This window comes from Pseudophryne corroboree, chromosome 4 (assembly GCF_028390025.1).
Source record: "Pseudophryne corroboree isolate aPseCor3 chromosome 4, aPseCor3.hap2, whole genome shotgun sequence".
NCBI classification, from domain to species: Eukaryota; Metazoa; Chordata; class Amphibia; order Anura; family Myobatrachidae; genus Pseudophryne; species Pseudophryne corroboree.
The window spans coordinates 209,047,049-209,072,398 of NC_086447.1; the positions used below are offsets into that span (position 1 = coordinate 209,047,049).

Here is a 25,350-nt window from a genome sequence, read left to right on the forward strand (position 1 = left end):
TCCTTGCTCAGGCACAGTGTATTTATACCTGCAGCAAGGAAGGGATTGGCTAGGCAATTATGCAGATTAACAATACTGACAACAGATTGGAGGAAATGATCAGCTGACAGAATCCAAGATGGCTGCACCCATGCAGACACTTGGAGGGAAGTTTGGTTTGTAATCCATGTGGTAATGAAAACAGTAATGGCGGCGCCGGCCACTGGAGACAGGAGACGCCAGGCTGACAAGTGCACATCCAACTACGCGGACACAGCGGAGGCCGCGGCTGACGTAATCGCCACTCTGACACTCTGCATGCAGAAGCTCAGGGACGGCGGCGGAGGCCGCGGGAGACGCCATGCCAGATGTAATAAGGCGTTACTGTGACAGCGTCTCAGAGAGACAGGAGAGGATGCAGGAATGTGAACATTAGGATAACAGATGGGATCCGGTCCTGGAGCGCTGAGCCAGCCTTAGGAGGCATCTGATGGGTAAGAAATGGCGTCCAGATACCCGGATCGTGACACCAATGGAGCTACAGTTCCCATTTATTTGCTATTGAGTGCCAACCTGTATGCGAAAATGTACTCAAAGCATTTGTTCTGTTTATAGTTTTTAATAAACATATTTGAAGAAAAAAAAAAGTGTGATACTGAACAGACTCGGCTTTCTGTCCTAGAGGGAGGCCTCATGCCTTATCCCTAGATGGCTACCAAGATCACTATTGAGATAGTGCAGGGGCCATCTTATTTCTTTGCTGTATTAGACTATGTAGTGACATGGTGGGAGATGGAAGTCTCCTACTTAGCTCCTATGAGCGACCTGGTTAAAACACCTTCCATAAAGCTGTTCCAGCTTCCCTGCACAGCTACTCATTTGCAGTTTACACTCACTGCAAGCTCCACTCCATCACCAGTGTACATGTCACAGTGGGTATGGCTGTAACTGCTACCTATCATTAAGCCAACACCACTGGTTAATTGTGCTTTTTTTTTTTATAATTTTTGAGTCATCCACTAGTGTGTGCCTATATAAATCTGCAATATGAACACCTGCACACAAATTCCCAACAGTGGGAACATAGTGGCCACTGCATGTCTGTGAGAGGAGGCCGCAACCCCTGTGCTTTCCTCAGTTCAACACTTGGTCAAGCAGGCTCTGACAGCGTCAATTACACTAGCCATGAGCTGCCTTTAATTCACAGATAGCTGTGATTCAGGAAGAATTCATAGCTCTGTGGCAGTACGTGTCTGCGATCATCAGTGCTGACAGGCAGCAGGACCCTCCTATCAGTCCGGCACAGATGGCACACTGATGCGGTTGCACACACACAAGGTCTACCCTGCCTCCCTGAGGTAAGGGGCAGGTTCCTCAGGCAGTAGGGCCCACCCTGCTTCCTTTACTCAGCCAGTCATCTGACTTTGCTCACAATGGTTGTGCAGTGGCCTAGGGGAAAACTCATTACAGGTCTGGCCAGCTGTGGGGCCCTTAGACCCCAGGGGCTCTGGTGCAATGCACCTGCTGTACCAATGGTAGTTAACATTATTTAGGTAATTTGATCAGCCACTAATCCCATCGGATGCAAGTGATCTATATTTGCATATCATAGCAGTGATTGCATTGCATAGGTTAATTTATAAAAGCTGTTTTAAGTTATTTTATATCTGTACTATGTCAAGAATATATAATGATTGAGTGTAGTATACTGACCTTACAATTGTTAGATTTTATTAACACTTTTTGGTGTGTGTGTGTGTGTGTGCGTGTGTGTGTTGTAATCAGGATGCACACGTCTGTTGCCTATTTATTCAGTATGGGGTAGGCTGGCAGAGTGTCTAGTTCTAAAGTGTCATTAGTTTGTAAAATCAATATTGGCGTTATACCAGCGTTAAACTGAAGGGCAACAGAGTACAAACCACCACTACTGTAGATGGACTTTGTTAAAGCTACAAAAGTGAGTTCACTAAATCATCACATCTTTCACCGGGATCAGTATGTAAAACCGGCGGCCGGGATTCCAGCCGTCAGTATACCAACAGCAAGATCATGGCCACCGGTATGCCAGCAGTGGGGTGAGCGCTAGCAAGTACCTTTTGGGCTTGCTGCACTCACCATGCTGCGGGCACAGTGGCTCGCTGCATTCGCCACAGGTCATATTTTCCCTCAGCCTGTGGCGACGGGATTCCGGCGACGAGATTTCACTGCTAGTCGGGATTCTGGCGCCGGCATTGTGACGTCTGGGATCCCGAGAAGTGGTATGGTAACCGCTTCCCCTTACACCTACTGTCTGTATAACCTACCAACTCTGCACTAAACTCCATGCTCTGGATACTGCAAGAACTTTTCACTTCACCTGCAACTACTTGTATTCGTACCTTAATTTTTTTACAGATATCTGAATGGAAAACTGAACCAATGTAATTTTACCTATTATACATTTAATAGTCCTGTCTGAATTTACCACTTACCATTTTACCTACAACTCCTAATTTTATTTTACTTTAAACATCCAACATTATTTACCTACTCTCTTCCACTACCCCACCGCCTTAATGCACCTACACATTGTCTTTCATCTGCCTCTCCTCTAAATACCTGTATCCTCTAACATGTCTTTCTGCCCACTACCTATTTGTAAACGTGCCATCCTTCGCCCTCCTACTCCGGGTTACCGTCATTAGGTCCCCCACTCCTACCTCCACTCCCTGAGTTGCCCACTATTGCTCCTCACCCCTGTTCCATAATGATCCTCTCCACTAGATCTCATTTTCCCCCCAGATAGGGCCCACCGCACTTCATCCACAACCCAGCCAATCTCATCCACATCTCCACTGCCCCCTCCCTCCCCTTTTCCTATGGAATGCCAGATCCACCTGCAATAAACTTCCTGCTATCCATAACCTCTTCATTTCCCACTCTCTTAGCTGTCTTGCCATTACCAAAACCTGGCTCTCCGCCTCTGATTCTGCCTCCCCTGCTGCCTTCTCCTATGTGGTCCTCTTCTTCACCCACTCTGTCAGACCTGACCACAGCCAAGGCGGTGAGTGGGCATCCTCTTATCCCCCAAGTGCACCTTTCGTGTCATCCCACCTGAGCCCTCACTTTCTTTCTCCACCTTTGAGGTCACTCTATCCATCTTTGCCACCCCATTCATCTCAGTGTTGCAGGCATCTACCATCCCCGAGGCTCCTCCTCCCGATTCATCAATAACTTTTATGCTGATCTCTCCTCTATCATACATGGTAACTTTAACATCCCTATTGATTTTCCTAATACCGCATCCACCAATTTTTTTGCCCTCTCCTCCTCTTTTGGCCTTTCTCTATGGACCTCCACTCCCAGCCACTGTCTCAGTTACTCCCTTGACCTTGTCTTCACCCATCTGTGTGTTCCTTCTGACCTCTCCAACTCTCCCTTGTCCCTCTCTGACCACCATCTACTCTCCTTCACCTCTTCCACTTGCCCAAAGTCACCATCACCAGGCACAATCTTGAGACCCCGCTGTCCTTACCTCCTCACTCAATACTCTCCTCTCTCCTTCATGGCCTGCCCCAACCAGATGGCCTCCTTCTACAACATTACCCTCACCTCTGCACTTGATTCTGTTGCCCCCATCTCCCTGTTTGCTGTTCCAAACCCCAATCCTGGCCCTCCAAACTGACCTGGTTCCTGCAAAATGCTTATGTTCCAATGATCACTTTTAGAGGAAATCTCGCTCTTTGGTAGACTTACTCCACTTCAAGTTCATCCTCTCTTCCTTCAGTTCTGCCCTCTCTCTCACCAAGCAATCTTTCCAGTCACTAATCTCTGCCCTCTAACCCCATCCACCTCTTTCGTCCTTCACTCCCCCCTCCTCCCTCACTGCGACTGACTTTGCCTCTGTCTCTTCCAAAATTGAGGCAATCCATCATGAAATCTCCTCCCATCTTCCTGCTGCAGCCCTCTCACCACCCACTTCCCCTGGCCACCCCCACCTTGTGCGCCTTCTGCCCCACAACAGGTGATGAAATCCATCTTGTCCTTTTCCCAGCACACCTGCCCCTGGTACCCTCTCCCTCTCCGTTACTGCCTGCTTCTCAGCTTGCTCACCTTTTCAACATATCTCTCTCCACTGGCATTTTTCCCTCACCATTCAAACTTGCTCTTGTCTCACCTATTCTCAAAAAACCCAACCTCGCCCACTAGCTACTGCTCCATTTCTCTTCTTCCTTTCGCCTTACTGTGAACTCCATCCTTGATCCCCTCCAATGTTGCTTTCAACCACTTCACTCCACTGAACCTGCCCTGGTCACATATAATCATCCTCTTTACTTCCGCACCCTTCAGACCATTGGCCTCTAAAGCAACATGCTTGGTTCACGTCCTACCTCACCAACCGCTCCTTCTCTGTGTCTGCCTCTGGCTCCAACACACCTCCTTCCATCCTTTCCATTGGCATCCAACGTTCATCCTTGACCCTTTGCTCTTCTACCTGTACACCTCTTCAGTGGGAGAACTCATCAGATCTTTCGGCCTCCAATACCACCTCTATGTCGACAACACACAACTGTGCCTCTCCTCGCCTGACCTCTCCCTTTCCGTCCTCTCCACCATCTCCTCCTGGATGTCTGAATGCTCTCTGAAGCTCAACATGGACAAAACCAAACTCATAATCTCCCCTCCATCTCTCCATCACCATTGCCAACATCATCATCATCTCCCCTGTTCCCCAACTCTGCTTCTTGGATGTCACCTTTGACTCCACCCTCTACACCCACAACTTTCAAATTTCTAGCTCAATCCTGTCAGTCCCAGCTCCCATCACTTGTATCAGGCCGTTCCTCTCTCAGAATGCTCCCAAACTGATTATCCACTCACTAATCATTTCTTGTCTTGACTACTGCAACCTTCTCCTTACTGGGCTCCCACATTCCCATCTCGCTCTTCTCCATCTGTTCTCAACACTGCAGCTAGACTCATATTCCTCTCCTGACATTCCACATTCATCACACCCTTCGCCAAAACATGCATTTGCTCCCATTTCCTTACGAAATCATCTTCAAATTCCTTACCCTCACATATAACTCCACTGCTCCCTATGTTACTAACCTCATCTCCTTACATATTCCTTCCCACCCTCTCTGGTCAGTCAATGATCGTCGCCTCTCCTCTACCCTGGTTACTGCATCTCATGCACAAATCCAAGATTTTGCCCATGCTGCCCCCCTTCACTGAAATGAGCTCCCGCACTCCAATTGGCTCTCCCCACCCAAACGAGCACTGAAAACTCACCTGTTAATCAAAGCATACCCTTCCATCACTTAAATTTGTCACTAGGTCACTCACCCCACCCTCCTACGTCAGTCATCTCTATCTCGCCTACCTCCTGCCCTCAGGTGCCCATCCACATGCTTACCCCTCAAGTCATCTGTCAGTCTCTCCTAAATTGTAAGCTCCTAGGAGCAGGATTTTCATCCCTCCTGTTCTCACAGCCCTCTTCTCTAGCACTTCAATGACAGCCTTAACCTACTCCATGGCCATTTAGCTCAGAATTCCTCTCACTCACAGCCATTCGTCTCTTCCAGTGGATCTACTCCTGCTATTCATGTCATCACTATTGGAGACATTTTCCACCCTTCATTGATTACTCCCTCATTCACCTTGTTTTCCAGCTGTATTGTGTACTAAGAATTATGGTGCTAATTGTTACTTGTGCTGTGTTTATGTCTTGGTAACTGCATAGGTTGATGATGAGCTCTCACACCTTGGCCAAAATCTCCTGTGCACAATGAATGATCTGGGCTTCACACAAGTCATTCCTTCTGCCACACATAAATGTAGTCACACTCTTGAGCTTGTCTGTCAGATTGGATTAGCAATCTCTGACCTAAAAATAAACCCTTCCACGTGGTCAGACCAACACTCACTATGGTTCTCAGTTGCAACCCCTCAGATTGGATCTTTGCCCATGGAGTTGACCATGTATCTTCCAAGGAAAGGTATGACTTCCCAGGCTCTTGCAACAAATCTGGATCTCTCTGATAATGGTTGCCTGTAAAGATACCTGTTCCCTAGTCTGTTACTATAATAGGGACGTGACAGCTGCAATTGATAATATCACCCCTCTGCGTATACAACCTCATAAGCCACACCGTCATGCTCCCTGGTTTGACAACAGTGTTAATGACCTCAATAAAAGGGGCGTAGATTGTAAAGATGATGGAGATAGACTAACCTGATGGAGAACAAGATAAAATTAATAAAGCATAATGAAGAATATCAATCCACAATCACCAATAAGAAATCAAAGTTCCTCTCGATCACAGCAGCAAACAATAAGCCAGCTCAGCTTTCTGCACAGTGGATATGCTTTGGAAGCCAGCATGCCTGCACCCTAATGAAACTCCCTCCTAGGCAAGATGGAATGAGTTTGCAAACTTCTTTGCAGATAAAGTAGACGCCATCCGGGCTTGAATCTCCACAGTTCCATCAAAGGAGTGCCAAGCCTACCAGTTAAAGCCACCTGTCTTCATGGACCAGCTTTGACCCAATAGATGCCAAATATATTGCTGAAATTGCCCGAATGTTGCATTCCACTACCTGTGATCTGGTCCATGCCTCAACCAAGCTTCTACATAATTGGCACTGTACTTGCAAAAATAGTTCATTGCTCTTTGCTGATGGGCATTTTTCCTAACCACTAAAGTAAACAATTTTTAGACCTCTTAAAAAACCTAATTTAGATCCTGACTGCATGACCGACAGAGCGGTATCAAACTTTCCTTTTCTAAAAAAGGTTATAAAGAAAGTGGTTGCAAGCTATGCAGATGATACACAACTGTACCTGTCCTTTGCTCCAGGTATTGAGAACCCAATAACAAACCTAAATGGCTGTCTAGCTGAGCAGGAGAGGATGAGTGCCAGTTGGCTGTGACTGAATCCTGATAAAACAGAGGTACTTATGATAGGACCTCAACATCAATGTACAAGACTGCGGCATGGGCAACCAACTGGACTTACACTTGTGGACTCAGAATTACAAAACACTGATTATGTACGGAAACTTGGCGTTGTCCTGGATGTAGGCTTGACACTTATATCAGACACAATCAAATTCTCATTCTTTCATCTGAGGAACATATCTAGAATCAAGTACTTAATTTCCCCGGAAGATCTGCCAAAAGTTATACATGCATTTGTATCATCTCAATTTGACTACTGCAATGGGCTCTACCTTGGTCTCCCAGCAAAAGAATTGCACCGCTTAGAGCTGGTACAAAACACAGCTGCCAGGCTATTAACCAACCAGCCCTGTTAACCCATTCTCTACTCCCTCCACTTGCTGCAAGATGGCAAATTGTTTTCAAGATTGGCTTACTGACTTTCAAAGCCCTACATGACCATGGCCTTAAGTGCCTGAAGCAGCTTCTGATTCCATACTGCCCCACTCGATCTGTAGATAAAGGACTTTTAGCAGTACCTAGAATCTCCCATAGTTCATCTGGGGGTCGAGATTTTAGCCATGTGGCTCCGACTCTATGGAACTCACTTTCCACTTGCACAGTTCGAGAGGCCCCCACTTTAGAATCTTTCAAAAACAGACACAAGACTTGTTTACTCCATGCTCTGTATTTTATACAAAGCTTTTCTGTACTTCTTTGTTTCTGAATTGTATTATGTTCATATTTTCAGCGCCTTGAATCTGATTGGAGGAAGAGCACTATATACATAACATTATTATTATAATTATTAATAATGTTATACAATGTTCTGTGTACCCTGTACTGTCCTACTGTAGCCTTATATGTGCAGTGCTCCAGACCACTTGTGGTGCCTTATAAATAAAGTAATACCTTATATGGAATAAAAACTGAAACACAGCATCTTTTAGAAATGAGGCTTACCAAGTATGAGCTTTTACTCGCCTCTTCACCTATATTTTTTTTTCAAGTATATTTATTGATTTTGTTATTTTTTTGTCAAACAAAAACAGGGGGAACATCACAGAAACATAAACAGTACAGTACATCAGGACAAAATATTAATATACGGAAGGTACAGTATATTGATCAAATGGTATGAGAGACATAGATAGCAATGTTGTATATATAGGGGGTAATTCCAAGTTGATCGCAGCAGGAAATTTTTTAGCAGTTGGGCAAAACCATGGGGGTCATTCCGAGTTGTTCGCTCGGTATTTTTTTCTCGCAACGGAGCGATTAGTCGCTAATGCGCATGCGCAATGTCCGCACTGCGACTGCGCCAAGTAAATTTGCTATGCAGTTAGGAATTTTACTCACGGCATTACGAGGTATTTTCTTCGTTCTGGTGATCGGAGTGTGATTGACAGGAAGTGGGTGTTTCTGGGCGGAAACTGGCCGTTTTATGGGTGTGTGCGAAAAAACGCTACCGTTTCTGGGAAAAACGCGGGAGTGGCTGGAGAAACGGAGGAGTGTCTGGGCAAACGCTGGGTGTGTTTGTGACGTCAAACCAGGAACGACAAGCACTGAACTGATCGCAGATGCCGAGTAAGTCTGGAGCTACTCAGAAACTGCTAAGAGGTGTGTGGTCGCAATTTAGAGAATCTTTCGTTCGCAATTTTAAGAAGCTAAGATTCACTCCCAGTAGGCGGCGGCTTAGCGTGTGTAAAGCTGCTAAAAGCAGCTTGCGTGCGAACAACTCGGAATGACCCCCCATGTGCACTGCAGGGGGAGCAGATATAACATGTGCAGAGAGTTAGATTTGGGTGTGGTGTGTTCAATCTGCAATCTAAATTGCAGTGTAAAAATAAAGCAGCCAGTATTTACCCTGCACTGAAACAAAATAACCCACCCAAATCTAACTCTCTCTGCACATGTTATATCTGCCTCCCTTGCAGTGCACATGGTTTTGCCCAACTGCTAAAAAATTTCCTGCTGCGATCAACTTGGAATTACCCCCATAATACATAGACATAGGCATGGATATCACAGTAGCATGTAATCCTGAAGGTTGTATAGTAAATAAAGAATCGTCTCATCAAACCAAAGCTGTCTCTGTCTTAACTATATCGCATAAACCAACAACAATTATTAGAAAACGTAATTATAAAAGGGGAAGAGGGGGGTGGGGAAGGGACATGAAATTTGGAAGGCATCACATCAAGCAATCACAATATAGTGAAGGTATATAGTAACCATATAGAACGTTGCACATATTCCATGAATCTCAGAAGAATATAGATTTAGTATAGAGAGGGGGCAGGCAGAACTATTGGGTATGATAAGAAAAGTCAGATCAGGAGAACCGGTCAAATGACAGGTCCACCAACTCTATTAGGAGGTGCCAGAAATAATGACATAATGTGTGATTGAAAAGTCAGAGATGTCGTAGTAATATAGGTGCCCCATTTCCGAGAAAAGCTATGTGTTTGCTGGGGAGGCTGGCGCACAGCAGCAAAATTATCAAAGTACATTAATTTTAACAAAAGAGTATGAACCCCAGAAAGGGTAGGGACGGATTTGGAGATCCACGAATTAAGAATGATCTTTTTCGCTACAGTGACCAATAACACCAAAAAAGGCAGTAATTCCCGCCGAGATGTGGGGATATTCCAATTATCAAAGTTAGCAAATAGCATAGGGATGGGGTCCATAGGCATTCTCAGGGAAAAGGAGGAGTTACTAAAATAACATAGCTTTTACCAAAAGCGCTTTATATGATCACATTTCCAGAAGTTGTGGATTAACGAGGCTGAGAAATGGTGACATTTTTTTTTTTTTGAAAATATGTTTATTAGTTTTTCCACATAGAGACATAAAGAGAAAAAAAAAAGGGCAGAGAAACAATGCAGTACAAAGTGCATGTAAAATGCTTATACTTATGGATTACATAATAGGCAACAAAAGATATGGCATAATATCAAACATCACTACTACCACTGGCGCTGTGTGTAGGAGCGAGCAGTGCAGAGGACCATACCAAAGCATCAGCAGTGATGAATATAAACAGCAATTTAGGCCTATAATATATTATGAAAGAAAAACTGCACATTATCACATATGTAACAAAACCAGAATCAACTAGACAATCATAGAGAAAAAGAAAGAAGAAAGAAGAAAGAAAAACAACAAAGACATGGATAAGAAGTGTGAGGGAGGAGGGGGGAGGGGGGTTGCAGATGCCTAAAAAATATTCATCATACATGATAAGGCACATTTCTAGGGAATGTGGGGATCAAATCGCTCAGTATCAAGGTATGGGAACGAGCATCATCCTGGTGTCGAAGGTGGATCATCACCAATAGGGATACATAGTCTGCGGTAAGAATCCCAACTAAGGGAATCAAACAATTTCAGTATATGAGTTCGTTGTGGAAGAGAGTCAATGTATAGTCCCCATTTCTTATAAAAGCGCAAAGCGTTACGGTCAAGGTCTGGGAGAGTGGATTGGCGTTCAAAGTATAGTGTATTAGTAAGTAAAGACTTGAGGTTACCTAGGGAGGGAGAGGTTCGATATATCCAGTGATTCAAAATTAACTTTTTCCCCAAGGTCAATAGTACATATAGAAACGGAATGCAGTAAGCCTGGGATGGGAGCAAACGCCAGGTTGTAGTATTAAGGCCGAGGAGTGCCGCTGGATCCATAGGGAGAGAGATCCGGAAAGTGGATTTTATATACCACACTACTTTATTCCAGAATCGTTTAACTTTCGGACAGTGCCAAAAGTTATGCATAAAGAGAGCATTTGGTGCTTTACATTTGGGGCAACGACCAGAGTCTGTAGAGACCATGTATTTGCGTTGTCCCGGGGCAATATATGCCCGATGTAAAAATTTAAAGTGGATTTCCTGAAGCTGGGCAGAATGCAGGGCTTTCAGTATAGCGGGAAGGGGGGAAAGGAAGCACTCCACCGATGGGTCCCAGGACCACTCACTCGACCATTTTGACAACATGGGGGGCCAGAAAACCTCCGGCTTGCCAGGCAACAAGTCCCGGTATAACCAGCATATCTTGTATGAAAAGGTAGGTAATGTGACCAACAGGGCGGACAGAGGATCCTTTCTCCGCTCGTGCACAGGAGGGATGGGGAGAGTTTGTACAAAATGGCGTACTTGTAGGAACATGAAAAAATCAGATGAGGGCACACCGTGTCTCTCGGCTAAATCCGCGAATGACAGTACATGGCCACCCGGGTCAAACACGTCACGAATGAGGGCTATGCCCCTAGATTTCCTTGTGAGGAATTTGGTATTATCAAGGGGAGGAGTGAAGCAGGGGTTTCCGCATAATGGGATAAAAGGGGAGTATTCTGGGTTGCGATGCAGGGCCTTGTTAATGGCCCACCAGGAGCGATAGGCGTCCCAGAAGAGAATATTAGGGCGTACCATGGGTGGGAGCAAAGCTTTTGGGGTATGCAGCAAAGCCCTTAGGTCGTAAGGGTGTACAAGGCCCTGCTCCATGTCATAATTTACATATGAGGAAGTACCCATTAACCAATCCGAGATATACCTAAAGTTCGCAGCCTGGAAGAAAGCCAAGAGGTCTGGGACAGCCAAGCCACCCTGGGCACGGGGGAGTTTAAGTTTAGGTAAAGAAATCCGAGACCTCTTGCGATTCCACAGGAATTTGGAGAACATTCTATCACATTCTTTTAAGTCTTTAGTAGGGGGCTGGATAGGAATCATCTGGAGTAGATAAGAGATCTTGGGGAATACAATACTCTTCAAAATAGCTACTCTTCCCAGTAGGGACACAGGAAGAGATGACCAAGTGGATAGCAATTGGGAAACTTTGTTAAAAACAGCGGTATAGTTGACTGAGTATAGGTCTAAAATGTTCACAGGGATATATATACCCAAATACTTAAGGCCTATAGTGTTTCTCTTAAATTGAGTGAGAACTGGCACCGGGGGTTGCTGACAGGCAATCGGGTTGAGTGGGAAGAGCTCAGACTTAGAGGCATTAACACGGTATCCCGCAAAAGCGCCAAACTCAGAGATAGCCTGCATGATCGGCGGGACAGAGGTCTCAGGTCGTGAAATAAAGAGGAGCATGTCATCTGCAAATAAACTCACACGGAGCTCATGGTCATGAACCAGTACTCTGGAGTAATCTGAGAGATGACGCAGTTTAATAGCCAGGGGCTCTATGGCGATAGCAAATAAAAGTGGGGAAAGGGGGCAGCCCTGCCTTGTGCCTCGGTGAAGAGGGATAGGAGCAGACAAGTAGCCATTACACATGATGCGAGATGAGGAGGGGGAATACAGATTACGTATCATGTTGATCAGGTCCAGCGGAAACCCAAACTTATCCAGCGTCGTGTATAAGTGATCCCAACTGACAAGATCAAACGCTTTCTCCGCGTCTAGGGAGAGGATGTATTGGGGGTCAGGGTCTCCGCTGGAGTGCAACCAGGTGGCCGCGGCAAGAACTTTACGGATATTGTTAGTGGAGTGTCGGCCTGAGATGAAACCAGTTTGGTCAGGGTGGATAATGGAGGGGAGCAATCCCTTTAACCTATCTGCAATAATTTTCGTAAACAGTTTATAGTCAACGTTGAGCAAGGAGATGGGGCGGTAGGAACCGGGGAGATGGGGATCCCTTCCAGGTTTGGGAAGGAGACGTATCAGGGCTTCGTTAAAGTACAGAGGGAGGGAATGGGAAGATAAGATGTTATTAAATACCAGGGTCAGAGGATCCAGCAATTTAGGTATGAGCATTTTGTAGAATTCCCCGGAGAAACCATCGGGTCCAGGGGCTTTCATGGGCTTAAGATGTTTAATTGCCGCTTCCACCTCCTGGGTAGTAATTGGTAAGCAAAGATCCCCCCTCACCGATGCTGGTATTTGAGGCAGGGAAACAGAGTCCCAGAAAGAAGTTTTAGCTGCTAGATCGAGGGGAGGGGGGGAGTAAATGTCAGTATAAAATTCTGAGAGGATCTGCGCCATGTCCACAGATCTGGTAGCCAACGAGCCATCGTCTCGTTTCAATGTCTGGATCACTGAGGACGGCACTGAACCCCGCAGAAGATTTGAAAGGAGACGGCCTGTTTTATTGCCGTACCTATAAAAGCGGTGATTTCTGTTAAATGTGTGGCGGTCGCCCATTAATGCCAATACAGCACCAAACTGAGACTTGCAATCTAAATATACCTTCTTTGAAGCAGGAGACGGGCACTGTTTGAAGTGTTGGTAGGCTTCAGTTAGGCAGCGTTGGGAGGTTTTAAACTCAGAAAGAAATTGTTTTTTTCTTGTGGAAGTATATTCCACAAGCCTACCGCGTATAACCGCCTTCGAGGTCTGCCAGAACAATAAGGGATCAGTTTCAGCAATACTTGCATTATCCAGCCTGAACTCTTCCCAAAATGCTTCCAACCTGTTCCGAAATTGTAGGGAAGAGGTAAAGGAAGTGGGGAAGCGCCAGCATTTAAAGGAGCCATAGTCTAATGAGGTGGTAAGGGAGATCCAAACTAGGGCGTGATCAGAAAGAGAAATTGTTTCCATCTGTGCTTCAGTATTTTGGGGAATCAGGGAATCTGAAAGCAATAGAAAATCTATTCTGGATAGAGTGCCGTGGGCAGCCGAGAGACACGAGTACTCCCTGTCAGTGGGATGAAGAAATCTCCAAGCATCGGTCAGATGCAGTTGTTGTGCAAAAAAGGGGACACCTAAGGTAGGAGGGGAGCGTGCACGAGCGGAGGAGTTCGAATCCATATAAGCGGAGACCACAACATTGAAGTCTCCGCCCACAATCATTGGACAGGGCATAAACGGGCACAGTGTTGTTATGAGAGTCTTGAAAAAATCTTTTGAATATGAGTTTGGAGCATACACAGAACATAAAACATATTTGGTATTATGAAGTAAAATTTCAAGTATTAGGAATCTACCAGCAGGATCGCACAGAGAAGTAAGGACTTCAATATGTAAGCTACGTTTAGCGAGAATCAACACACCCCTAGCCTTAGAAGAATAGGGAGCGTCGAGAGCACCTGCCAGCCCAAAACACCCAATTTTTGGGCCTCCGGGGTGAGGAGGTGCGTCTCCTGTATAAACACTAAATCCATATGTAATCTATTTAAATAGAGCAGGATCTTCTTCCTCTTGATAGGGGAATGGATACCCCCAACATTCCATGTGCCCACCTTAATAGTAGACATGGGGCATTAGGTAATAAGTAATCATACAGGAGGACATCTTACAAACCCATAAGCAGTGTAGGGTGGGAAAAGACACAAGAGGAAGGGGGGGAAGGGGAAGACACAAGGATAGTAGAGACATAGAGATGAGAAGAGAATATTAGACCCACCGGGGGGTCCCACAGCAATATTCGTGCAACAACTTCACGGTATTATAATTAAAATGATAACCAAGGGCAGCAGGGAGGTCATTGCTCCTAGCCAGCAACCACTATAATGAACAGCATAGGGGTTGGGGGGGGGAGAGGGAGGAGGGTAGGGGGAGGGGGTGTAAGGGATGGGGGGGGGATAGGGAGTGGGAGGGGGGGGAGGGAGAGGGGTAAGGGATATAAGTGAGCGGTCAGAATGACATCAGCTTACCCCCAAATGGATGGGTAAAACAGGCATCCAAGTATATAAAATTATATAAAACTGGAAACAGGCATATGGGTATACATTGCTTAGAGGAAACTTATGTCACTTTAAGATAATATATACATCACCCAGAAGACCACTGAGGGAGTATCGAGAAGGTCCAAATAAGACTAACAGGGGAACTCATAGTCCACGGGGTGGGGATGAGAAATAAATGTATGTCGAGGGCGACCAAGCCAAGGCAACAATGGTGCATGATAGTTACAGGTCAGTGTCTGTATAAGACGGCTATTTCGGTACTTGGTCAGAGGCTTCGGTCTCCGAAAGATAAGCAGCAGCATCCCCCGGGGTGTGGAAGTCCTTAAAAGACGTGCCATCGAAGATCCTCAGGCGTGCAGGGTAGAGTAGAGCAAACTTACGGCCCTCGTGGGCCAATTTTGAGCATGTGGGAGAGAACGCCTTTCGTAGCCTGGTAAGCTCCGGGGAGAAATCCTGGAAGATTAATAATTTGGCCTCTTCCCAAACAAGGTCTCTTATACGGCGGGAAGCAGACCACAGGGCCTCTTTATGGAGATAGTTAAGACATCGAAATAGCACAGCACGTGGTCGGTTGGATGCAGCGGAGCGACCGGGGCCTGTTCTATGTGCACGTTCCACTACGAGATCCGAGCAAATATCTTGAATTCCAAGGAGATCTGGAAGTGTGTGTCGAAGGAAGTGGTAAAGAGCTTGGCCCTTAATCGTCTCTGGGAGCCCAATGAGCCTGAGATTGTTTCTGCGCGATCTATTTTCTAGATCGTCGATCTTAGACCATACCATGTTTTCTGATTTCTGCAGTTTAGCGGAGATGTCGGAGAGTTCAGCGATTTGCTGAAAATTTTCACCAGCAGTATGTTCCACTTGTAAAACTCGCTTGGATAGTTGTTTATACTGGCTTTTAATATCCAGGACAGTCTCTTTCACCGCTCTAACAATGTCCTCATAGGACAAGGAATGCCCCGGGGTAGAGGAGGGCAGTAACGAGTCTGGAGCAGCGGACCCAGCAAGGGATGGAGAGACGATGGGCACAGGGGCCAAGAGAGGAGCTGAGGTAACCGCCGCTCGAGCTCCGGCTTCCAGAGAAGCTGCGGCGGCCATCTTGGAAGCCGAGCCGCGGATTTCAGATTTGGCTCGTGGAGGCTTTCCCTGCATCGTGGGAGCGAGAAATCGGTCCATAGAGGGGGGCTGGATGTACGGGGAGCGGGCCGGTGTGAGTGACCGCTCAATGGACGCCCAGAGCGGGCGATATGGTAAAGGTTAGTGGCTGCAGGCACCGGAGCTTCTAAGCAGCGTGTCACTCCATGCAGTGCCGGAACCGGAAACCTCGAAATGGTGACATTTAGGGCATTGGTCTGTTTCCTCAGCAACAAAAAAAGAGTCTCTGGCTCTGTGAGATGTATGCTCTATATATAGTTCTGAAGTGCACCTCCTGCAAAGTAGTAGATAGAAGAATCTTAATTGTCTTATCGTAATATTTAAAAAGGAAATCTCCTATATGTAAAGAAGGTATATCCTTCTTCCATAAAAGTGTAGAAGAGATACAAATGGGTATATTAGCAGATTCTAACAATAAACCATATAAGAACTTAGCTTTGTAAGTGGTCCGATTCAATTTAACAAATACAGGTAGTAGTGGGTCAGGTGAAGAGGGATCAGCCATCACTGGGGGGAGTGAGGAAACATAATGTGCAATTTGCATATATGCGAATACAAAATGTTGGGAAAGATTGAATAGTTGTTGTATAGTTGCAAAAGTCAACAGCCTGCCGCCAGGATCAAACACCTGTGAGATAGATCGAAAAGCCTTAAATTTCAGACGTAAGAGGAGGGAATTAGTCATACCTGGGGTGAACATGGGATTACCCCAGAGAGGTATCCACGAGAAGCACCTCAGGTTCCTCTTCAATTTCTTATTAACAGCACACCAGGCATCATGCGTATCTCTAAAAATATGTTAGTGCAAATTCCAGGCGGTAAGTCAGATTTAGGTGTATGTAAAAGAGCACCTGGAGAGTATGGAGAGAAAAGTGCGCAATCTAGGTCATAATTAGTATAAAAGCTCTTTTCCAAAAGCCAATCTGTAATATAGCGGAATAAGAGAGCTTGCGAATATTGTAATAAGCCAGGGAAGCCCATACCGCCTTTGGATCTAGGCATTTGGAGTTTTACTTTAGATATCCTGGGCTTTTTGGCATTGCAGATAAATTTAAGGAGTATTCGAGAAGCTATTTTAATGTCAGAGTTGGAGAGTCTTATCGGGAGCATCTGCATCTGGTAAATTAGTCTAGGGAAAATTATAGACTTGATGACTTCTATTCTGCCTAGCAAGGAGAGAGGCAGGTTTTGCCAGTTCTCTAGGGACTTAGCAATATGGGATATTGCAGGAGCAAAATTGTGTTTATACAGCTGAGCAGTATGTTTAGTTATGCTGACCCCAAGATATTTCAAGTGAGTGGGCATGAGTTTGATGGAGTTTAACTGATCTTTATGGGTCAAGATCGGGGCTTGACCTTGTAACACCAGTAATTCCGATTTGGTTACAAAATAAATGTTAATAAAGAAAATGCTAAAATGTTGAACAATATCCAAAGCAATAAGTATAGAGTGTTCCGAGTTCGAGAAAAATAATAGCATATCGTCTGCGAATAATGCTACACGCAGATCAACCTGACCTATCTGTATACCTTGGAAGAGGGGAGATTGGCGAAGGGCTATTGCTAGTGGCTCCAGGGCAAGGGCAAATAAAAGGGGAGATAACGGACAGCCCTGTCTAGTACCATGCGATATGGGGAAATCATCAGAAAGTAAACCATTGCATATTATTCGGGAAGAGGGATTAGTGTATAAGGTTTTCAGGACGGAAATAAATTGGTGTGGGAAGCCAAAACGGAACAGAGAGTCAAATAAGTGATCCCAATGTACCATGTCGAACACTTTTTCTGTGTCTAGAGATAAAACAGCTCTCAGAGTATTCAACCTGGCACATTGGGAATCATGTATAACAGCCAAAACTCTCCATATATTTACAACAGAATTTCTCCCCATGATGGAACCCGTCTGATCCTGGTGTACCACCAAGGCAGAGGCGGAACTACCGCTAGTGCAACCAGTGCGTTGCACTGGGGCCCGCCGCTGTCCAGGGGCCCAAAGCATGTAATGAGTCAAACTGACTCATTACAAGCCACTGTGTGCTGCGGGCAACCACTGCTCGCAGCACACAGCCGCCCGGACAGAGAGGAGAGGAGTGCAGCGGTACGGGGTAGAAGGAGGAGGAGGGAGGTGGAGGGGGGAGCCGCAGCAGCTCTTTACTACTGGTTGAGGCGCTGCTGCTGCTGTCCCTCTGCTTCACTATAGGCTGTCTTCCGAGAACAGCCTATAGTGAAGCAGAGGGGCAGCAGCAGCAGCGCCTCCACCAGTAACACAGCGCTGCTGCGGCTCCCTCCTCCACCTCCCTCCTCCTCCTTTTCTCCTGCCCGGGAATCGTGATCAGAAGCTGCACCGAGGAGCCTGAGCCAGCGGAGAGGGTAAGTATAATTCTTTCTTTCTTTCTTTCTTTCTTTCTTTCTTTCTTTCTTTCTTTCTTTCTTTCTTTCTTTCTTTCTTTCTTCAAAAAGGGGGACTGTCTGCCGCAATGTGTAAAAAAGGGGAATCTGCCTGCCACAATGTGTAAAAAGGGCGAATCTGCTTGCCGCAATGTGTAAAAAGGCGGAATCTGCCTGCCGCAATGTGTAAAAAGGGGGAATCTGTTTGCCGCAATGTGTAAAAAAGGGGAATCTGCTTGCCGTAATGTGTAAAAAGGGGGAATCTGCCTGCCGCAATGTGTAAAAAGGGGGAATCTGCCTGCCGTATTGTGTAAAAGGGGGAATCTTTGCCGCAAAGTGTAAAAAGGGGGAATCTGCCTGCCGTAATGTGTAAAAAGGGGGAATCTTTGCCGCGATGTGTAAAAAGGGGGAATCTGCCTGACGTGATGTGTAAAAAGGGGGAATCTGCCTGACCTGATATGTAAAAAGGGGTAATCTGTCTGCCGCAATGTGTAAAAAGGGGGAATCTGCCTGCCGTAATGTGTAAAAAGGGGGATGCTGTCTGCCGTAATGTGTAACAAGGGCACGCTGTCTGCCGTAATGTGTAAAAAGGGGACGCTGTCTGCCGTTATGTGTAAAAAGAGCACGCTGTCTGCCGTTATGTGTAAAAAGTGTATGCTGTCTGCCGCTATGTTTAACAAGGGCACGCTGTCTGACGTTATGTGTAAAAAGTGTACGCTGTCTGCCGCTATGTGTAACAAGGGCACGCTGTCTGCCGTTATGTGTAAAAAGGGGACGCTGTCTGCCATTATGTGTAAAAAGTGCACGCTGTCTGCCGCTATGTGTAAAAAGGGGACGCTGTCTGCCGTAATGTGTAAAAAGGGGACGCTGTCTGCTGTAATGTGTAAAAAGTTTATCCCACCCACATTCCAACTACCAATACGTAGAGATGACATAAAACATTATCAAAGGAGATGTGGGTTGCACCTCACTGGTACAGTAGTAGTATTGCAAAAGAAGGACCATGAAAACCCAAATAATCACTTGAGCAAATGCACAATGAGGAGCGAAGAGGGGTAGTGGGAATCTAAATCAGAATAAAACATAAACATCAAAAAAGAGAAAATTAGAAGAGAAAAACTAAAGAAAAAAAACACGCTGACATCAGCATCAGTAATCGTAGACATACTTCTCGGGAAAAGCATCTGAAAAAACAATATTAAAGAGGGGGAGCTTGGTAGTCCAATAAGGAACCACCCGTCCAAATATCAGGTCGACTGCCGTAGATAAATTGAAAAACATCAGCAATCCAGCCAGTAGTAAAAGGACGTGAAAATGAAGTCAGGAAATAACAGGCATCCCTAAAATACAAGTTAACCATTGAGGAGAGCCAACACCCCTATATAAGGGGAGAATGTGGTGGGTTGCATATCAGCAGAAAAGAGTCGCATACACTAAGACTCTGTAGGCGATGAATGCACATGGAACGTATCCAACTCTTCCTGGAGAAAAGCCTCAGCATCCGAGACAGATAGGAAATCTTTGAAGGTATTGCCTTTGTAAATCCTGAGATGAGCGGGGTACATCAGGACAAATTCCGGTTGATTTGGATGAGCTTAGAGCAGATCAGGGAAAACTCCTTCCTGGCTCTATTGAGCTAAGCTGAATAGTCTTGAAACAGCAGGAGTTTGTGGCTATCCCAGATCATATTACGGTGCCTATGCGAGGCCATCCAGAGGGATTCCTTATGCAGGTAATTCAAAGTTTTAAATATGACTGCACGTGGGTGACTATTGTCCTACTGGCGAACAGGGACAATCCTGTGCGCACGTTCCACCACAAGGTCTGTGCAGCTCTCCTGAACTTGCAGTAAAGACGCAAGGATAGACGTATAAAATAAAAAAGTTCAGGACCCTTGATAGACTCCGGCAGCCCTAAGGTTGTTTGGCATCAACCTATTGCCAAAGTCGTCAACCTTGTTATGAAGCTGATAGCAGGATTTGGTATTACATGAGACTGCCTGCTTGAGAACAGATACGTCAGAAAAAGTTTCCCCCAACCTGTGTTCCACCTCAGATATCATCTGGGAGAGGTGGGAGATCTGTATGCCGATGTCTTCTGTCTGCGCCTTTAATAGGGGGCCAATAGGAGCTCTAATTACTTGCACCATGTCAAGTGTAAGTGACTGGTGCGTCTGGTGGCGGGAGAAGCCTGTGTGCATCTGCAGGGGAGGCTGGAGGTGACTCACCACTGCGGGATTCAACTGAGAGGGACGGAGAGGGGATAGTCTGCAGCACAGCATGTCCGGAGGCAGAGGGAGAAGAGACCGCGGCTGCGTCCAGCATCATCTTGGCTTCGGTGCGGTGCCTCTATCTCTGCTGGCGGTTCTTTCCGGAAGGCATTGGCTTGATCAAAAACCTGTCCATACAACAGACAGGGGGTCCGGTAGCTGTGCAGGGAGCCGGTGGGTCGAGACGGGAGGCTAGGAGCCGTGAGATTGGGTAGATACTGGGCGGGTGTTAAGGAGCGCCACATAGTTGCTGCCTCACATGCAGCTTCCGAAACCGGAAGTCCCTCACCTGTATTTTATCATCAAATGCTCTATACTTTATTCTGTTATACTGCTATCTTCTTAGGATGAGCAGGCAGAATATAACTGGATACAAGTCATCTTTCACTTATCTTCACCAACGATAGATTTTACAAACACATTTCTACTAAACTCTGCATGAAGATGTCAAAAGCAGTTATCTCTGTCAGTAAAACTGTTGATAATGATTATGGGCAGCTCTGGAAACAAAGGGGCTATGTTACATATTGAGGATTACAAATAAATATGATCCTTATATATACTTACCTGGTAGTTGCCAGTGTTCAGTTTGTGGTCATGCACAGTGCAAATTCATACTAGATATGCTAGGTAAACCGGTGTACATTCCTCCCTGCTGTCACTGACCTAAGTTGGGGGTGTTGTGAACTCGGGGGTTCTTCCGATGGTAGGCAAGAGGAACCACAGCTGGGTCGGAACAGGGATGGCCTGATATAGGTCTTCCTCATACAGGACTCTGACAGTAAGGCTTGGTGAAAATATTGAAGAACTTTATTGCAGGAAGGGAGCAACACAATGTCACATAGCAGCGAGGGAACTTATGGGAGAATGTCCAGGCCTATAGAAGAACTTGTAAGCAATGTCAAAGATGCTAATAAATGAAGTACTTGTGAGTGATGGTGAAAGACACTGAGAATGATGCTTTATAAAGATAGTGGTGATTAAAGAGCTTGTGAGCGATGTAAAAGATACTGGTGACTGAAGAACTTGTGAGCGATGTTTTAAAGACACTGATGATTTGAAGAACTTGTGACCGGTGTTTAAAGACACTGAAGATTTGTAGAATTTGAGAGCGGTGTTTAAAGACACTGATGACTTGTAGAACTTGAGAGCGGTGTTTAAAGACACTGATGATTTGTAGGACTTGAGAGCGGTGTTTAAAGACGCTGATGACTTGTAGAACTTGAGAGCTGTGGTTAAAGACACAGATGATTTATAGAACTTGAGAGCGGTGGTTAAAGACACTGATGATTTGTAGAACTTGAGAGCGGTGTTTAAAGACACTGATGATTTGTAGGACTTGAGAGCGGTGTTTAAAGACGCTGATGACTTGTAGAACTTGAGAGCGGTGTTTGAAGACACTGATGATTTGTAGAACTTGAGAGCGGTGTTTTAAAGACACTGATGATTTGTAGAACTTGAGAGCGGTGGTTAAAGACACAGATGATTTATAGAACTTGAGAGCGGTGGTTAAAGACACTGATGATTTGTAGAACTTGAGAGCGGTGGTTAAAGACACTGATGATTTGTAGAACTTGAGAGCGGTGGTTAAAGACACTGATGATTTGTAGAACTTGAGAGTGGTGGTTAAAGACGCTGATGACCTGTAGAACTTGAGAGCGGTGTTTAGCCCGCAGCCCACGCTGACTCCGAGAAGCGCTTGTGACTGGACCGCAGAGGAACACACCGGCCGCTGGGAACGCTGGAAACTGTACAGCAACTGGCACCTGGAAATGCCGGAGACACTGGAGTACAACTACAGAGAGACACGCCGGGAACAAGAGCACTGGCATCCACTTCAGGGGAAAAGACGATACTCAGGCGCCAAGGCTCTGCCCGGCGTCTGACTTTGAATCTCCCGCCTCTACTGGATTGGCGGAACAGTCTGATGACGTCACCTGCTCCCCGCTCACGTGATGCCGGGTGTCATGGTGGCGTCCCTGCCTCGGGGAACCGCCGGGAGCCGCGCCAGCCAGACGCCGGGGCCCGTGGACCACCGAAGGCGGAGGCCGCAACACAGACCAGCAGGCACGCAGGGGTAAGCGCGGCGAACGCCGCCTCTGGCGTGTGACACCTGCATTAGACCCAATATGCTTAGTCGCATTTCTATAATTTTGCGACACAGCACTCATACTTCTCCTGTGGTCACGCTAGATGATCTAACTACACTCCACATGAAACCCATATAGTCTAAAAAGGCTAAATGATGGTCTTTTGGTTGTATAAAATTGATGTCAATCTGCAGATATCACCAGATGGCCATGTAGTGACTGCAAAGATATTACAACCTCTAAATGGTCCCTTTCACCGAGTCACACATGAGCGAAGGAGAAAACATCATGATTGGAAATCAGTTTTGTCAGGCTTGTAAGACTGTTATGCACCCTACACACTGGCCGATTACACTGAAAGATATGAATGATCTCGTTCATTAATGAACGAGATATCGTTCATATCTTTTCGTGTGTAGGCACCAACGATTAACGGTGCGCGGTCCCACGCTCATTCATCGCTGGTGCCAGCTCGCTTATGCCTGCAAGCCAATATGGACAATATCGTCCATATTAGCATGCAGGGCTATAGGGCCAGGTGACGGGGGAAACTTCTCCCGTCACCCCCCGCCCCCTTCCTGCCTGCCGGATCAACCGTTGGGCACCTCGCCGGCCAATCGGGCCATGTGTAGGGCCCTTTAGAACTGAAAACAAGATCTCTCCGATGCTGAGAAGAGTATAAGTTTATATATAAGTGTCTATGACACAAGTATGTGACTCCAGTCCATGCTGGATTCAATTAACTGCTGTACTTACTAAAGGTTGTAGTACAAGCTATTCAAGTGTATGCCCATTTCCTTTCAAGATAAGCCCAGGCTAATGCGCTTTAACCCTTAGATTCTGGCTTAAGTGCCTGGAGCTATGGGTTAACACACTCATGGCGGCTGCGGTAAGGACAGAAAACCCTACTAAGCATGGATTTCTGCTCAAGCCTCAGAAGGAGGCAAATGTAAATCTGCAGTAAGTGTAAAAATATGCTAAAATCATTTTTACTAGTGCAATCAATCATTGATAAAAGAAATGAAATAAAATGAATAAAACAATTTATAAACACAGTATCATAGGATACAAAGAGACAAAATACTGTAAATCATAAAAAGTTCTCACTTAAAATCTGTGACGCGTTTCACGGCACCTGCCCGCTTCATTCATTCATTCTTCACTGTCTGAGGAAGCGGCTAGGTGTTGTGAAATGTCACTTAGATTTATTTTTATGATTTCTTTTTATGCCACTTTTTATCTTGTTATACTTTGTTTTTTAATTATTTTTAATGATCTTTATTTAATTTATCAACTATTGTCTGCACTAGCGAAAAACAATTTTAGCATATTTTGACTTGTTTGTCCATGTCAATATTTTGTTTTATTTTTAAAATATTTTCATTATTAATTATTTTATTTTTGGTCTTTCCTTATTTTTTTTGACCATATTTAGCCTGAGGGGTATTTCTACCCTGGACAGTTCCATAATGTTGCATGTCTCCCTTAGATGGAGAGTTCTATCCATGGTTTCCCCGGTTAAGTTGGGAAACTGGCACTCTCTCCTCAGGCTGCAGCGTTAGTGCACTACTTGGCCTTACATTTTATTTTTGCAAAGACTATTACGTAAATGTAATAGGGAGCGAGAAGCCGGAAGTGCAGGAGTTTGTCCAAGAATGGCCGTATTTTTAAAGCGGCAATCAGGTAGGTTTTGCTTTGTAAATGATTGCAGCTTTAAAAATACTCCCGCATCGTATTACATTTATCTATATATGTTGCACCTATAGTCACAGTAATATACAGATTACACATAGGTTCGGTATGTCATTAGAGGTAAATATTACCCTAAAATTTAGGGACCATTGATAAAATGGTATTTTAAAAAATAACCTTATGGTCAGAGGTCTACCCTTTTTTAAGTATATACACTGAATGTCATTGATGCTATTTGCTATATGGAAGCATATTAGTATGCCATGACCAACAAATGTCAAGCCTTCAGAATAGGGGAGAAAAAAATTAAATCTGCATAAAATAATATTTAAATTGTGCCATGTATACATCCACAGTTCGTTCCAAACCCAACAGCCACCGCCCGGCATCTGCATGACTAGGAGGATGGAGAGTAGCCCTAGAATAATAATATACAAATTAAATAATGTTCTTGTACTCATGTCGTCCCCAGACACTACTAACAAAGCACCAGACAAAGAAGTTCATCTAACAGAGAAGTACCATTACTCTGATAACAGCAAAAAGATAGCAGCGCTAGAGACCGGTAATAACGCTGTGTACAGATGAGCCACAATAACCCATCATAGAGAATCTGTCACTTTACTAAAACACATTACATATAAAATTCAGCCATATTATTACCTGTGTTAGCAAAACATATAATTAAAGCAGTCATGTTATGCAAATTATTCCATGTGATTATTCTCTTGCATGCGATCTTAAAAAAATTCTATTTTCTTTCTCAGGATAAAGTGATCTGAGCTACAGTATAATGTAATGGCTATTTTATTTCAAAGATTCAATTTGCACTCTGCGCTATAGTAGTACTTGCCATAAAAAGTCTCTATAGCATTTGGAATTCCGTTTTAGGAGCAAGTACTTAGCATAGGAAGTCTCTATAGTACAAAGAATTATGTTTTATTATAGGATAATATCATACCCAATAAATTCTTCCTTGTTTGTGGCAATGATCATCTGACCCGAAAATGGACTTGTTGACTGTTGTGTTATTGATTGAAAACTAATTGTTATTTCTAAATAGCCACTCATAGCTCTGCGGCTTTCGCTGTCAAACACTGCTTAGTAAGAGAATGGAGGCTTTATGAAAACACAATAACCTCACCCTACCTACCGAGATCTTTGCGCGCTCCCAAGTCAATTATCCTTCACAAATTTGTGATTGTAGTTCAATTAATCAGGATA

At 45.1% G+C, this 25,350-nt stretch overlaps 1 long non-coding RNA gene across 1 annotated transcript in view; it reads left to right on the top strand.

Moving 5' to 3' along the window:
* The window catches only part of LOC134909223 (uncharacterized), a 149,161-nt gene extending 124,348 nt beyond the window's left edge, over window positions 1–24,813 (top strand). The window contains exon 3 of the long non-coding RNA XR_010175868.1: window positions 24,599–24,813. This is a non-coding gene — a long non-coding RNA (uncharacterized LOC134909223). The remainder of the gene's footprint in view (window positions 1–24,598) is intronic.
* Window positions 24,814–25,350: the final 537 nt, after the last annotated feature.